The sequence below is a fragment of the Malaclemys terrapin genome, chromosome 5 (assembly GCF_027887155.1).
Source record: "Malaclemys terrapin pileata isolate rMalTer1 chromosome 5, rMalTer1.hap1, whole genome shotgun sequence".
In the NCBI taxonomy this organism is placed as follows: domain Eukaryota; kingdom Metazoa; phylum Chordata; order Testudines; family Emydidae; genus Malaclemys; species Malaclemys terrapin.
In genome coordinates, this window is record NC_071509.1 from 46,931,985 (window position 1) to 46,949,859 (window position 17,875).

A 17,875-nucleotide genomic window follows, 5' to 3' on the forward strand; every position below is an offset into this window, starting at 1 on the left:
CTATGCTGCTGGGTGCCAGAAGTGGGAGCCCTGAGAGCACAGGAGAGACAATCTCCTTGCTCTCAGTTCTTTGTGTGGGCTGCCACTGCATGTGGTAGGATCCATTGCAGACAGAGTCCTTTCCGTCCCTCTTGCATGCTCTCTGCAGACAGAACCTTTGGAATTTTAGCTGTTTAACTCTAACATGTCTCCATGTAGTACGTAGAAACTGAGATTTTATTAAAGGCTTATAAATTGGGGCAAATTTAGGCAGTTTTCACGGGGATAGCAAAAGGCACATTGGGGGGAGGGATAGCTAAGTGGTTTGAGCGTTGGCCTGCTAAACCCAGCGTTGTGAGCTCAATCCTTGAGGGGGCCATTTAGGGATCTGGGGCAAAAATCTGTCTGGGGATTGGACCTCCTTTGAGCAGGGGGTTGGACTAGATGACTTCCTGAGGTCCCTTCCAACCCTGATATTCCCTGAAATCAGGGTGAGCCCCCTGTTCAAGTTCCTGCTCCAAAATATAGACGTAGTAAAGATTCTCACTGACAAGACTTTAGGAATTTTTTTTAACAAGAATATATATTTCCCCCCAATCTCATTCTTAGAACCAGCTAAACCATTTTTTGCTGAAGTTTTTCCAAAACAATTCACTCTGAGACAGACAATTGGCATGGAAAATTTCAGTCCAATTGGTTAAAGTGAGGCAAAGTTATAAGCAATTGAAAATATGGTCTTATAATGGAACTGTCGGGAGAACTTAACTATCATGGCATTACCAGCTGCACCTACAATAATATACCCACCCTACCTGTGCTTAATTACTTAAGTAACACATGCTCAGAGGTACAGGATGTTTTGACATATTAGTTAAGCCTTTCTCCATTTACTGCCTACAGCTCTTCTGATGTTGTCAAATTCTGCCATTATCCTGGAGGTATATGCTCAGTATATAGCAAATACATTAACATTATTAAATACTTGTCAGTGAAGAATGGGGTGATTTTCTTTATTTTTAACATTCTCCAGTAAATGTGTAACACTGCAATATTATCTTCTGGCAATGCATACCTATTAATTTAACACTGTCTGTTTCTGCCCTCACCCCAACCATCATGGTGATAGGATAAGAGGCTAATTTATGTTACTAAATCAGCATAAGCCAGTACAGTATATAACTTGCATTCTGAGAGGGTGGGGTTGTTGAAGGAAAAGCAACCTGCAGGAGAATGCAAGAAGGCCAAGTATACCCAGGATCTGCACCAACTTACACTTGGAAAGAGATTTACTGTAGCATAAGGCAGCCATCTCTCCCTTCCATGATCTGCCAGGGGCCTGCAGCTCACCAGTGCAGCCCTACAAGTACACAGTATTGACTGGAGTGGGGCTAGGCAATGCATTGATTGAGTGCATCTCTTCAGCAGCTTCCACTTGTGGAGTTTCTGGTGGAAATAAAATTGCCCTTTCTCAATAGAAACCCTGAAGGAGGGTAGGTGGTGTGACTAGATACTCAAATGCAGTAGGCAGGCTGCAATAGGAGGTGAAGTATGGGAATTGGTGAAAGAGAATGGGGCCTCACTTTCTGTAGGGGACTGTGATAGGATGCTCAGAGGACCAGGTGGCCTAGTGGTTAGCATGCCTGCCCTCTACACTCTGTCTGTTAGGGGCAGTAGTGGTGCCTATGCCAGGAGTATTTGGGCCTTCCCCCTGCATCTGGGTCTTTTCCCTTAAGTAGGGCATGATAGGGAGGACCCTGGCCCTTCCTTTCCACCAAGTCCCAGCCCAGGGTCCTGTGGGACATAACACTGGCATGTTCCTTCTCTGCCATCATAGGCTACTTCCTACCTATGTGTTCCTTCAGTTTGGGGCATGGCCTCTATAGTCCAGTCAATAATGTCACAAAAAGTCCAAAGGTGCAGGGCCCTGCAAGACTTGCTCGTTCTCAAACTGAGTGGTGGTTGGAGAAGGCACTGCCTGGGTGCCTTACTTCCTCAGTGATTGCCTCTGAGGCTCAACCTTCTGTCTGGCTTCCGTAGCCTGTCCACTACCCCTTGCCTGTCCTTCTGAGCTCCTTTTAACCCACTCCTCCACTTGGAATGTGCTTGGCAGACCCAGAGGGGTAGGGCCGTCTGGACCCAATGTTGCATTTTAACCCCTTTGGGCCAAGTGTGGGCTTTGTATACCCCATCACAGGGACTGCTGCCTATACTCTTTTACAGAGCAGAGCACAGGAGGTAAATTCTTTGCTTGAGGAAATGTGTAATCTGCAGTTGGATCTCGGTAGACATACCTAGGCTAGCTTTAATCTAGCTAGCTCAAGAGTACATACCCAAGTTCCCTGGTGGGATTGCACTCAGGAGGCTAGCTCATGTTGCTGCAACTTCAATGCTATTGGTACCCAAGCTACTTCAATTAAAGGTAGCTCAGGTATATCTATACATGCTGCATTCACACCACCAATTGCAGTATCAACATGATCTAACAGATACTACTTCCAGCCAAGTCAGCTGGGGTAACGTTTCTCCTCCTACCTCCCCAGACTGTTATAGCTATACAAGAATCATAGAATCATAGAATATTAGGGTTGGAAGAGACCTCAGGAGGTCATCTAGTCCAACCCCCTGCTCAAAGCAGGACCTATCTCAACTAAATCATCCTAGCCAGGGCTTTGTGAAGCAGGGCCTTAAAAACATCTAACAACAACTCCCTAGGTAACCTATTCCAGTGATTCACCACCCTCCTAGTGAAATAGTTTTTCCTAATATATGACCTAGACCTCCCCAACTGCAACTTGAGATCACTGGTCCTTGTTCTGTCATCTGCCACAACTGAGAAGAGCCGAGCTCCATCCTCTTTAGAACCCCCCTTCAGGTAGAATCATAGCATCATAGGACTGGAAGGGACCTTGAGAGGTCATCTAGTCCAGGCCCCTGCACTAATGGCAGAACTAAGTATTATCTAGAGCATTCCTGACAGGTGTTTGTCTAACCTGCTCTTAAAAATCTCCAATGATGGAGATTCCACAACCTCTCTAGGCAATTTATTCTAGTGCTTAACCTGGGCACCCTGACAGGAAGTTTTTCCTAATCTCAAACCTAAACTTCTCTTGCTGCAATTTAAGACCATTGCTACTTCTCCTATCCTCAGAGGTTAAGAAAAACAATGTTTCTCCAATCTCCTTGTAATAATCTTTTATGTACTTGAAAAGTATTATCATTTCCCCCCTTAGTCTTCTCTTTTCCAGACTAACCAAACCAGATTTTTTCAATCCTCCCTCATAGGTCATGTTTTCTAAACTTTTAATCATTTTTATTGCTCTTCTCTGGACTCTCTCCAATTTGTCCACATCCTTCCTGAAATGTGGCACCCAGAACTGGACACAATACTCCAGTTGAGGCCTAATCAGCACAGAGTAGAGCAGAAGAATTCTCGTGTCTTCTTTACAACACTCCCGCTAATACATCCCAGAATATTTGCTTTTTTTGCAACAGTGTTACACTGCTGACTCATATTTAGCTTGTGATTCACTATGACCCCCAGATCCCTTTCCACAATACTCCTTCCTAGACAGTCATTTCCCATTTTGTACTGTGCAACTGATAGTTTCTTCCTAAATGGAATACTTTGCATTTCTCCTTATTGAATTTCATCCTATTTACTTCAGACCATTTCTCCAGTTTATCCAGATCATTTTGATTTTTAATCCTATTCTACAAAACACTTATGACCCCTCCCAGCTTGGTATTGTCCGCAAAGTGTACTCTCTATGCCATTATCTAAATCATTGATGAAGATATTGAACAGAACTGGACCAGAACTGATCTCTGCTGGACCCGACTTATTATGTCCTTCCAGCATGACTCTGAACCACTGATAAATATTCTCTGGGAATAGTTTTCTAACCAGTTTTACACCCACCTTATAGTAGCACCATCTAGGTTGCAGTTCCCTAGTTTGTTTATGAGAAGGTCATGCAAGACAGTATCAAAAGGTTTACTAAAGTCAAGATATACCATGTCTACCACTTCCCCCATATCCACAAGGCTTGTTACCCTGTCAAGGTAGTTGAAGGTTGCTATTAAATCCCCCCTCACTCTTCTCCTCTGCAGACTAAATAAGCCCAGTTCCCTCAGCCTCTCCATATAAGTCATGTGCTCCAGCCCCCTAATCATTTTCATTGCCCTCCGCTGGACTCTCGCCAATTTGTCCACATCCTTTCTGTAGTGGGGCCCGCAAAACTGGATGCAGTACTTCAGATGTGGCCTCACCAGTATCGAATAGAGGGGAATAATCACTTCCCTCAATCTGCTGGCAATGCTCCTACTAATGCAGTCCAATATGCTGTTAGCCTTCTTGGCAATAAAACCACTCTGTTGACTCATATCCAGCTTCTTGTCCACTGTAATCCCTAGGTCCTTTTCTGCATAACTGCCGCTTAGCCAGTCGGTCCCCAGCCTGTAGCAGTGCATGGGATTCTTCGGTCCTAAGTGCAGGACTCTGCACTTGTCCTTGTTGAACCTCATCAGATTTCTTTTGGCCCAATCCTCCAATTTGTCTAGGTCACTTTGGACCCTATCCCTACCCTCCAACGTATCTACCTCTCCCCCCAGCTTAATGTCATCCATGAACTTGCTGCAATCCATCCCATCATCCAGATCATTAATGAAAATGTTGAACAAAAAGGCATAACTGAGCAAGATGTTGAACAAGAGGCATAACTGTTTCTGGAATGTCATTATTTAAAATTTTTATTGACTAACAGAGAAGTAGATTTAGCTAAAAGAATCTTTTGTAGTCTTTTGGCTAGAGGTTCTTTGGCCTTGAGTCCAGAAGGACCTGTGAAGTTGATGTGTATAATAAAATAGCACAATGTCCATTTCAATATCCAGAATAGATTTAGCTGGAAATGCAAGTTCAGAGCTGTTTGTTTCTGTCCCAGTGGCCTGAGGAAGTTCAACACCTGGGCTGTCTGTTCCTTCCATATAATTACCCTCCCACACATGAATCAGATGTAAATAGAATATTTAAAAAACTCTGACCTATTAAAAGTGCTATCAGGACACACCGGTGATTTGTAGATAATAATGAAGAGGTCCTTGGGGCTCATTCCAGTCTAGAGCCACCTTCACCTCTGAGGTATATGCTGCCCTCTTACTGATAGGAAAATGTGCTTCCTCCTGACCTCCTTCAGATTCTTTGCAACCATAACAATAAAAAAAAAAGAAAAAAAAAAAGGAAAGAAAAGATCCTGACAACTATCCAAATTTTTCAGCTGCTATGGAAACTAAATGCTCTTTCACACAGCAATACATATTAATGTATTTGAACTTCATTATGAAACTTATCGTCTTGTCATAATGAGGAGTTTTATATAACCTCTTTCTAAAGCTGATGCAAAAATAGTAAGCCTAATATATGGTAATGCTTCATTATATGATTTTAACTTGGGATACTTTGGGTAGCAGATCCTGTTGTCAAAGCAGCAAAGAATTCTGCATATATGAGAATCATTTGTGTGTGTTATAGTAAAATAGAAAAGCACTTGTAAGGAATGTCCCCAGCTGTTCATTATGGCTTTCCTCAGATAAAGCATAAACTAAAGAGCTGAAATATAGAGCAGTTCAGTCAAACTTCAGTGGAATAGTTTTCCATTCAAAATTGAAACGCTTTGTAAAATCATATCAATTTAGGTGAAATTTCATTTCTTAAAAAAAGGTGAAGATATAAAAAGGTTGAAAAGATTTGATTTTTCCCTTTTGAAATGACTTTTCATTTGGTATTTTAAAATTTTGTATTAGAACATATAAACTAAAAGAAGTCAAAAGCAACAATGAAAGATTTTGATTTTGTCAAAATGAGATGTTTTGGTCAGTACAAAATTTTTTTTTTTCCTAGATTGTCTTTTGCAGAGATTTTTGAGTTTCATTCCTAATTGGAACAAAAACAAATTTCAAAACGTGAAAAATCTGCTGTGAAATGGAATTTCTGTTCTTTGGACAGTTTGACTTAAATTAGGCTCAGTTCATTCAAGTTTCAGAGACCAAAAGGAACACATGCTCTTACTTCCCACTTAGCTCCACCCATCCTTCAAGGGATCCTGAGTCTTTGCTACTAGACTCGCCCCCAAACTCCACTCAATACTTTTCTCACTGTGTCATGTGCCAGGGAAATTAATTTTCTAAAGCTGACCTAACCCCATTACCTTACAAATACTTGCACTTGGATCCTGCAGCTGTGGTTCTTCCTCTTGCTAGAGGAAAAGTATTAACCCCTTCCTTAATTATACACCACTGTCAAACTCCGTGAAGATTCAGATACTTTTGGCACCTGTTAATAAAGGGATGGGACAAAATCCACATATTTACCTTCCTGGTGAACTTTTTATGAAGGTGATTTGGAGAACACGTCTGTGAGGTCTTCCTAACAAACCTTTCTCAATTACATGTGCTTTTACTATACTGCTGTGTTTACCTGAAATCCATTGACAGGCCTCTCAACTTGGGCTGGCTTTAAGGTATCATCATTCATACATAGGCAGGCTCTGTGTGGTGTTTCCTGAACAGTGAATATAAACCTGGTGGTTTTACAAGGTGAAATGGAACTAGGCCATTAGACCTCTAACTTTAAACTAAATGTTTGAAATACCATATTCCTTTCACAGATGAACACATACAAACACACATTAATCTTATTTTTCCATCCCTATACTACAGGTTACACGTGGATAAGCTTTCTTTTGATTTCATATTCATCAAGACCTGGACATTTTGGTCAGCAATATCCTTCCTTTTACATAGGACCCTAGTACCGTTAAGGCACAATTCAGTACAGTGGGAGTTAGACACACACTACCCTAGGGGGTGAGGGTGAAGCCCTGGGAGAATACCAGCCACAGTTCCTTGGCATACTTCCCCTTTCATCATACCTCCATGTTGGATGTGCTCTATTGGCCGGTGAGGGCTGGGGCCGTGGCTGACACCATTTCCTCCATGCCCCTTCAGTGATACCGTGCATCCCGGTGTGAGTATGTCGGGATTTTGGTTATGCCTGGTTGTTACACGGGTCTCAGACTGTGTAGAGGGAACTCCTTGCACCCTGCCTCCCACACATATGGAAGGCCTAGATACAATCTCACTAGTAAAACACCTCCAAAATATTCCAAAGACAGGAATGTCTGCCATCTAGTGCTTCACCCATCTCTTTAAAACTCCACATCTTTGTGCCTTCTTTCTTTAAGATGCCACCAACGTTGCAGAAATGTTAATGTGTTATTTGTCATCACACTTCTCTTCCCAAGTCTACTTTCTGGCCTGAATTTTGTATAGTACTGTCTGTTATGCAATTTAATTTTGAACCCTGGCTTATTTCTTAACACTTCATGCAATGAATCATAAGCACTGCTTCTCCAAATCAGCATGAGTGGGTTGGCTTGATTTTCATTTACAGCCCCCAATTTTTTCTCAAAAAACAATTTTTTAGGAAGTGTGGAAACTCACCTTTTTAGGTTAAACTATGTAAACACATGGCTAGCATCAATGATCTCAGTGCTGATCCTGTTGTCATACCTATCTCTTTATATCCTGTCATGTTGTGTTCACATCCATAGTTGCCAAGGTCTATGCAGCTCTTTGAGTGACATTTTTCACAGATGAAATTGAGCTTCTTCTGACTCAACCCGACTCCCACAGTCTGTTTTTAACTTAAGAATTTTTTTCTTCTCCCTCCTCATCTTATCTCTTTACCTCTCTCCTTTATTTCTACCTCCTCCCACATCATCTCTTCCCCCCTCCAGTTTCCCCCCCCTCCACTTATCCTGTCTCCCTCTCCTCTCAATTTGTATAAGCTCAGGTCCTGTCTTTCTCTCTCAGCACCTCTTTTCTCACCTGTCCCCCCTCCTCCCCAATTTATGTAGTCCTATTAACCCTCTCCTCCCATCAGTCTGAGGTGCTGACTTTTTTACTGTAGTCTTTGATCAAGTGCATGGAAGTCTATTAAAATGACATCATCTTCATTAAAAAGCATCATTAAAACTGAGGGGAAAGAATCATTGTGAGAACAAAGAAGAGCTAGCATCTGCAAATGTGGTAAAACAGAGATGATCTAGTGCTTCTGAAACAGCCAAAACAATGTTGTAACAGGAGAGGAAGTCATCTGGAAAATGGATGTATTACTCTCACACTGTAAGGCAATCTCCTCATAGGTAATGATATCAAGATGAACAGCTTAAAAACGTGAGAGGAGAACCTGCTCTGTTTTCCACTTAAAGACACAAAACACATTCTTGTAGAATTTCCATTTTTTAAACTAATAATCGTCTCCCCTGCGGCTCTTGCACGGCTCAAGTCTCCTTTTCCATCACGGCTTTGCACTTGCAGATCCCTCCCCCACAGCCTTTTTCAGGCAATCCAGGAGGGTGGGTGATCATATCAAACGCCACCCTGAGATCAAATAGAATGAGGTGTGAGATGGATCCATGCTCACCGGCAAAAAGTAGGTCATAAGGCAGCTGGGGAAAGGGGGTGGGTACATTGCTGTTAGAGGGTTGAAGCATGGAAAGTCAGTCTGAAAGCAAACAAGAAGATTCAATGGGAGAGATGGTTTGAGAGAAGACTGTTTGCTCTAGAAATAGATGTTTGAGGCAAGATGGAATTAGCAAAGACGTTTTTGCAGAAGAGGGGTAATAGCAGCAGCTTTAAGTGAGATGGGAAATCCAGTTAATATGAAGTAGCTAACAATGGTAGTAACATAAGGTGTCCTGCAGGGTGACAACTGGAGTTGAAAAGAAGTCTAGGAAAGGGATCCTTTACTTCATAGAGGCCATTAGATTAATGATAATTTATTTGATGGAGACCAGAAAAGAAGGGATGAGCGCTGAAAGGATGCATTGAGCACAACAGGAACTGTGGGTTCAAGGCAGCATTTCACAAATTGCTTCTTTGTGATTGTTTATTTAGTTATTGTTCAGAAACATATTGTCCAAAAAAGTAAGAAAATAATATCCCTGAATGACTCGAGCTGTGTTATGGCACAATCCTTTATTTGCCAGTAGGAGAATGGATGTACTGTCCAATTGCAACAGTAGTAATAAATAAAAAGACAATACAAATGGTAACAGTACAAAGAGATTTACAATTTTTTATGGGATACACAATAAGACATCCACAGGATTTATTTTCTGAAGTTAATTCCACCATAAGGAATCAACCTTTTCTGCACCACTGCCTATGTTCACTTAGTGTCAGTCTCTAAGGTTTTGAATTGGTAATAGCTTGTATGTTTCCTAAAAGTTATTTCTGTACCAACTTTAGACAATTATCACTTAACTCAGTAACTAAGCCAGTCAGACAGCTGTGGAATTGTATAATTTTTTCCTTTGAAGAAGTGGTGTGGAAAAACCTCCCTTCATAGTGCTCACTGGAATATAACATTTATGTTAGGAATTATTCCAGCTCAGTACTAATGTGGACACGAGAACGAATGGATATAAACTGGCCGTGGGGAAGTTTAGGCTTGAAATTAGACGAAGGTTTCTGACCGTCAGAGGGATGAAATATTGGAACAGCCTTCCGAGGGAAACGGTGGGGGCGAAGGACCTGTCTGGTTTTAAGATTAAGTTAGATAAGTTTATGGAGGGAATGGTTTAATGGAAAAACATGATTTTAGCCAAAGGAATACCGTGCTATGGCAGGTAAATAGTATAATGGCTAACAAGGGTCAGGCTGGAGACTCTTGCCTACATGCTCGGGGTTTTACTGATCACCATATTTGGGGTCGGGAAGGAATTTTCCTCCAGGGTAGATTGGCAGAGGCCCTGGAGGTTTTTCGCCTTCCTCCGCAGCATGGGGCAGGGATCGCTAGCAGGAGGGTTCTCTGCCAATTGAAGTCACTAAGCCACAGGATTTGGGGACTTCAACAGCAGAGTCAAGGGAAGGGGTAGGGACGGCTTTGTGGCCTGCAGCATGCAGGGGGTCAGACCAGATGATCATAATGGTCCCTTCTGACCTTAAAGTCTATGAGTCAGGCTATACTTATTAAAATAGCCAAACAGAACCAGAAAGAAACAGTATACTTGCTCAGTTAAGCAATTATTGAACAGAAATGTATTAAATTATTTAAAAGTTTTACAATCATATGTTTTAAAAAGTGATTGCTTTCAGGAAGAAGCCACAGAATCAATATTTCACCCCCAGTAAATATTTTAGAGGGCCTTTGCAGCTAAATTAAATGCCACAGTCTGCTAGTCCTTTTGGTGTACTGGCACCTACCCTATCAATATATTTTAAATATGTGCCATAGGCATGCATTATTTAGGTTTTAAGCCTCCCCCCATATTAGATATCCCACCTCACCAAAAAAAAGTACAGCAGATCCTCAGAGGATATAAATTGGTGTAGCTCCATTGCCTTCGGGGGAGTATGCAGATTTGCACCAGCTGAGGAATGTGAAATTACAAAAAGAGGATCCTGTCTCAATCACCTTACACAGCAGTATTTCTTAAGAGATATGTAGCAGGGCTGTTGGTTCACTCAGCAGGACTAGTAGTCACTCTTTCCATCTAATGTGTTCAGGACCCCTAAATCACGTTCAGCTGGGTCAGCTTCATTGCTGGTAAATCCTGGTCTTGCCCATGCCAGGGCTAGGCATAGGGGAATCTGTGGTGGGAAGAGGGGACCCAGGCCTTCCCACTCCACCAGGTCCTAGCCCGGGACCCTGAAAGAATGGCAGCCCTGGCTGGCCTACACTTGGCCCACCACCTGTTCACCTTGTCCTGGGCCACTTCCTATCCCACCCAATGTCTCAGTTTGGAGCATGGCTGCTCTTTCATAATAATCCTTTGCTCCAAACCACCAGTGTCAGGTTTGATGCAGACAACCCTCTGGTGCCTCCACATATGAGTCTCTCTGTGCCTGGAGTGATGTCTCAAAGGAGGGAGGGGAAGACTCACAGCCAGACTCTCTCATCAAGAGCCTCCTCTCCTCCTGTCTCAGGGCAATGCTCATCCTAGAAATAGCTTCTCTCCTCTCGTGCCTGGGCTGCTGGAGCTCTTTTTATACTTCTCATTTCCCCAGGAGCATGCTCAGCAGTGCCTGAGGGGTGGAGCTTTCCTAGCCCAGTACTTCTCTAGCCTTTCCCTTGACTTGGCTTTAGTGAGGGTTTGTAAACCCCATCAAAGGATACTCCAAGTCCTACTAGTTTGTCTCTACCTTCAGCTTTCTTTTTTTCCTTGAACACGCTTTTCATCTTCCTTCATAAACCCCAGTCTTGGAATCAGATTCATCCCTGCAGATCTGATTGCTAGACTGGGGCCTCCATCTGAAATCAATCTTTACTCAGGATCTGGCTAATGTTTTCAAAAGCAAAATTGACACCATCTAGCAGGAGAGGGGCATGTAGAGAGAACTCTATACAATTCTCTCCTAAATTTATCAGTACTGCTCAGATCAACCAGAAGAGTATGGGAAGGGTCATGCAAGAGAGGCAAAAGCTGATCCATTGTCCCATAATAGACTTGTCACATTGATTTGACAGTGCTCTAAACTGCCAACCCAAGGAATGGTTGTACTCACAGTATGTTCTCTGATTAATGAATTGTCACAATTGACTCTGCCATTTTTTCTGGTAACAGAAGTGGAACTGCTCTCCAGTGATTCATTAAACTTGTATACTCCCAAGTAACTTTCCATAGTAAAGCAACACCACCCACCCTCTGAGTCATGCATCACCTTGTTTGCGCACACTTGAAATATTTTCAGTTATTCAGCACATAGTGTCATCACTAACAATAATCTCAAGCAAAAGAACTTCATTAATCTGGAATTAAGATTGCCGGGGGCAGGGCGGGGGACGGGGGGAAGCCTTTGGCTGCAGACATTTAAAATCCAATAAATTGATTCTATTTTTGTACTTTGCATGCATAGTCATGAACTCTGTAGCACTTACCTATGGTTTTGTACATAAGCATCTGATATCTAGATGCAATTTTCACCTCGTTCTGCATCCCTGGCATGTCTTTACCCAATTTTGGTCCACCCCTTAAGAAGTTTACAGATGTAGATTGTATATCAAAGTCTCACAGTATGGTAACACATATAAATGTGACAATAAATCTCTCTTTTTGAGAAATTGTTCTGAAAGATTGTCCTAGATGTGGGCACTTCTAGTGAAGAGATGTAAAATCTGGTCTTTTTCTGATGACTACATGTAGATTTAAAGAAGGCAGAAGTAGTTCACTGCACTCTTGTAAAGAAGGGCACTTTGCATTATATGCCAATACATCAACAAGAGTCAAGTACTGAGGACCAGTTCAATCCTCAAGTTTTAGAGTCTGTGTTGCAATGTGCATTGTTTAAGAGTAGGATTGTCTCTTATTTTTTGGTTGCTCTGTGGTTGGTGATACAAGGACAGGTTGATGTTTAGATTATCTTGTGTGTTTCTATATGTTTAAATTTTTAAAATTGTTTGTTTTTCAGATAAGTATAAAGTTCTTATGAGGGTCTTTTCTTCTTAAGTCAGACTTCCAAGCCTTTTATTACTAGAGCTTCCTGTGTGATTAATGCCTCCACCCATGTGAATACTGCCTTCCCATGCCTTCAACCCGTGTCCATAAAAAGCCTACATGCTGCAAAGAGATGAGCCATGTTCCTCCCCAGATTACCCTCTGTCTCCACATATGGCTTCTTCTCACAGTCTCCAGGCTGGATCATTCTGTCCCGCTCTAGGGTTTGCCTGCTTCTTGCTCGCTCCATCATAGAAGTTTGGGGACATATCAGCTGAATTTAATGGAATTGAGGAATAATCTCTGGAGTGGTAGATGGCTGCCCTTTCCTACTGCACAGTCCCCACTACTCCCCATGTGACTCTATTCCTTCTGCTCACCCACAGATCAGTCTCTACTGCTCCCATGTGGTTCTGTCTCCTGTTCTCCTGCCAGACTCTTTACCCACCTGTATACAATTTCTTATTTGCTACTTCTACCCTTGTGACCATTTACATTGCAGCCCGGCTGGCTTTAGAAGCTCTGTGATGTGGAAACAAGATGGAAATTGCTCGTTATTGCCCCGTCTTGGTTCTAATGAAATAAATAATTTTGAAATAAGGAATTTTGCCAGTGATTTCCATAAATAATTCCACAAAGAAATCTCCTAGAACTAGTCAGAAGAACCAGCCCTCTCTATGACCAAGTGAAAAAAACAAATGTGGAGACTGTAGGCAAACTGTTTTGGAATTATAACCACACAAAATTATTAGGAAAATCTTTAAAAGGGGAGATCACCTCATTTTCCTAATGTGTCAGCTATGTTTGCCTCAGACTTTACAGAAAATGTCTGTCCTGTCATAAAATAATGTGTGAAATAAAAGTGGATTGGTTTAGTTTTGGCAAATTGGGTGGCATCAAAAGCAGACCTATAATAGCATCTCTCCATAATTCTATGCTTAGCCATTCAGACTAATATTACATTAATGGGATCATACTAGAGCAAAATTCCAAGGACAAGGACCAGCTCACCTTGTCCCAGGAAGGGTCAGCAAAGCAAGAGAATACAATATGTTTCTTTCACAGAGTTTCCTGCAAATATCTGATCAAGGGTTAGGTGTTTGATACGCTGTAAAATTTACAGGGGAAATCCATCTTTGCCCTATGAATCCTGGAGATCTGTGCACAAGAGACAAACTGCCCTGCCCAAACATCTCCTCTCATCTTCCCAGGAGTAGGAGCCAGGCTGCGGTTGGGTGGGTCCATTTTTCATATGATCAGTAGCAGCTGCTGAGGGGACCCCAGAGAAATGTAATGTACTTTGAGGAGCATTAACTCTCCCTTCAGATATCAAACCCCACACTAATCAGAGCAAGGCATGAAGCAATAGCGGGCTGGGGGGCCCTGCGGAAGGGACCTGAGGAAGGGACTACAGATTGCAGGAGGAAATGAGGATAACACTTGGAACTGGGGGCAGAGTGACTAAAACACTGATAAATCCACTCCAGAAGCAGTGATCTGGATTTCTATCCCCATTTTTGGAGGTGGGAAACCACGAGAGATCCTGAAGAGCAGGATGTTAATCCCATGGGCAGAGTAAACTGCTACTACTAAGACTGTGTCTGTGCCCCAAAGTGAGAAGCTCCAGCCCAGTAAGAAGAGACAAAGGGGGAAGTGTAACTTGGGCTGGACCATTGGGTGGTCTGGACACTACAAAATCCCTTTAGGGATTGGGTTGGGAGCCAGTGGAGCAGGGGAGTCCATGTCTCTCCTTCCTCTCTATTGTGACAGAGCCCCGACGGGAGAAGAGGAAACACAAAGGAGGGGCTGAGGCTTGCATTATATGACCTGGCAAGCCCCCCCCCTCCCCAATAAACAGTGAGACTGAGAAAGACTGTGGAGTCATGGGCTGACCAGTAGGCCAGCTTGCTTTCAGACTGACCTATTACAGGTGAGATGCACATGGGGTTAGCCCGGAATGGTACTGGGGAGTATGGCTGATCCTCTGGTCTTTCCTCAGCCATGCTCCTCCTTCCATTGCTGCAAAGCCTCTTCGGCATAGAAAAAGAGAATCTAGTGGGTGCTTCAGAGACTGGAGCCTTGGTCACCCTACTCTGTATGGGAGGTTTCTCTCCACATACAGATTACATGGAGCTGATCTGGTTATAATGAAATAGGGCAGAGTCTCTCTAACTCTGTCACATGGAAATTATTCAGACTTCTTGTAATTTTTATATTTTTAAATGTTGTAAGGGAATCTATCAGGGGAAAAATGTGAACTAAATCAGGCATTTTGTTGATAAGCTGAAGCTTGTGGAGTTATATCAAGAATGAATCTTGCCCTGTGTGTGGATATGGTAGAATCAGTGATTAGTTTGTGCTGGGGCTTGCTGGGGCTCAGGCTTGGCAGTTTGTAGCCCCAGCACCTCTGAGATTGCCATGTCAGTTATGAAAGTAAAAAAATCTCTATTTTTTTGCTCTGAAATGTGTTTTTCTTAAAATTCACAACACAGTTGTATCCATCAGGGACGAAACCCAGGGTGGGGCAAATGGGGCAGCTACACAGGGTGCAAAGCCAGGATATGTGTGTGGAAAATGAGGCGAATGAAAAAAATGGTAGGGGGTAAAGTCCTGCAGTGGGACTGGTATCCCATAGGTTCTGTTACCCTTATTTCTGTGCTGCTGCTAGGGGTGGCACTGTCTTCAGAGCTGGGTGCCCGGGCAGCAGCTTCTCCTCTCTGGCTGCCCAGCTCTGAAGCACGCTGGTGGCAGCACTGCCTTCAGAGATGGGCAACAGGAAAGCAGCGGCTGCTGGCCAGACGCCCAGGTCTGAAGGCAGTGCTGCCACCAGCAGCAGTGCAAGAGTAAGAGTGGCAACACCACACCTTATTTCAATGCTGCTGCAGGTGGTGGCACTGCCTTCAGAGTTGGTCACCTGGAGAACGCAGAGGATGCAGAGGAGCCAGTGATTCAGGAAGCAAGGAGAGAAAACAGGAGGATAGCCAACCAAATATGGCTATTTTATTGAGAATTAAAGTACAAGGCTGTATCCAGTACCACTGCTCCCAAATACTGCAAGATTAGGGTAAGGAAAAATCTTAAATCTTTTTTTAAAGTTTGGTTACATTTATTCATTCCATACTGAAATATAATTTGTTGATTTCTATTAACAATGTTTCTTAATGTAAAAACAAAGCAAACATAATTAACTACTTTTATTGATTTATTTAAAAGTATTACTGTGATGTACCATAGCTGGTTGTTAAGTATTAGTACAGTATAATACTGCAGTTATTGTTATTTCAACTGAACAAAGAACAGTAGTGGAGAATGTGTATGTGTTGCGGGGGAGTGTTACAGGAGGGCAGAGAACGAGGGAGGTGGGAGAATAATATCCTGTAATAACACTTGGGAGAAAGCCAGAGCAAAAGTGGATAGGTCTGTAGCTAGAGAATATATACATACATATTTTTATATTTTGCTGCAGTTGCTTTTAATTAATTTTTCTGCACAAGCTATTTTGTATATGATGTAGAATACGTGGTTGTAAACATCTAGCACTAGTACATAAAGTAGGTTACTCTTTCAAATAAATTTGTTATGACTGAATGTGTGGTGATATTATTGTCATTGGTAATACAATGATACCGCCACACATTCAAAGTCATAACAAGTTTAAAATTTAAAATTAAATCATTGCTTGAGCCTTGGCACCTCTTTCATTACAAATTAAGCACTGGGTGGAATCCAACACCCATTGAAACCACTGGGACTCTTTCCATTGACTTCAATGGCCTCGTAATCAAAGCCTTGATATCTATCTTGCAGGGTCATTCAACTTGGGCGTCAACAGAAGCGAACCCATTTATCCTAAGAAAAAGCAAGAAAAATGTTTTATCCATTTCCACTGGACATGCTTTGTGCCTTCTGTGGAAGATATTGGAGAGTTTTCAGAGAGGCCAAGTCACAACTGAAAACACTGTTTTAGAAGAATGTTTTGACCTTAATTTTTTGATTATTGAAATATTTAAAAATATAGTGCTATTGGTATTTTTTTCAAGAGGAAGGAAAATAAAGGGTTCCATCTTGAGCTATGCACAGGTACTGCAGATAACTAATAACCTAAATATACTGTATATGTAAATTTGACAAACTAGAAATCCGTCTGCTGGTTTGTTTTGAGTATATAATTTGAGAGGTTGCCAGGTCACATACTTGGGAAAGGGGAAGTAAAGAAGGCAGAACTACTTTAGCAGGCTGGGAAAGAAGCAAGACAGCTTCCATTGAGTATTATACTCTCATCTGGATCTCATATTTATTGCAATTTCATGCCAATGTTAGCTGCAGAATTTACCATTTCTTCCAGCTGTCACATAATTATTTTTGCATTCACTGCAACTTTAGGCCTTGATCCCACCAAGACCAATGCAAGTACCTAACTTCACAAACTTCCTTGAAGTCAATGGGACTACTCTGTGTGCATTGTTAAGCCTGTATATGACTTTGCAGGATCAGGCTCTTAGATGCCATCTTATGCTCTGTGTTTCTCCTCCAAGTCAAAATGCTGCCTTCCTCCTCATATAGTAAAAAATATTAGACTAAAGAGGATGGTGCAAATATAGAGGGTTCGATGTCCCTATTATGACTCTCTGGGTCCTGCCACAGTAAAATAAGTAGGAGACCATCAATCTTGTTGGAGCCACCATCCTAAACCTGGAGCCTTTTAAGCTTTGCTGTTGGTATTTTTAATTTTATATAGGTATTTCCCCCTGCCCTTTAACTTCTGGCTACACAATATTTTACCAATTTTTAACTTTTTACTGTTTGACATTGAATGTTCTTAAACACTAGGAAAGTTCTTGCAGAAATTACATCTCCATGTGGGTGCCTCAATAAGTATATATTTTTCTTTTTGTAGTACAATGATGTTTCATGTTTTCCTTTTGTATATATTTGACTTCTGTTCTTTTATATTTTTCCTCAAGGGTTTTACTTTTTTTAAAATTGTATTTAATGTTTTCTTGTGATTGCCTCTTGTAATCCATATATTTTCTCTGGGGATAGACTGACCTTTTGGTGCTTTTCCCACTTTTGTTCACACTTGGTGTATGTGCAGCAAAAGGCTGCCTTTATTACCCCATATTCCAGGAAGGAGCTGAAACTTTGATCTCACACTTAGCTCTGAAGCAGGTGGGCATCTCTGCATCCATATGAAGTCCCATTGATTTTAATGCTACTAGAGCTCCACACAGGTTCAGGGTGGGGATCTACCCTTGGGGAGAGTGTAGGATAATTTTGAAATGAAGAGAACTAAAATTAGTTCAAGTTTGGTTAAGAAAACAATATATTTGCTTTGTGGCTTGTGGCTAGTAAGGAAAAGGCCCCAATCAGCAAGTAAAAGAAAGCCATGAGAATAAGTA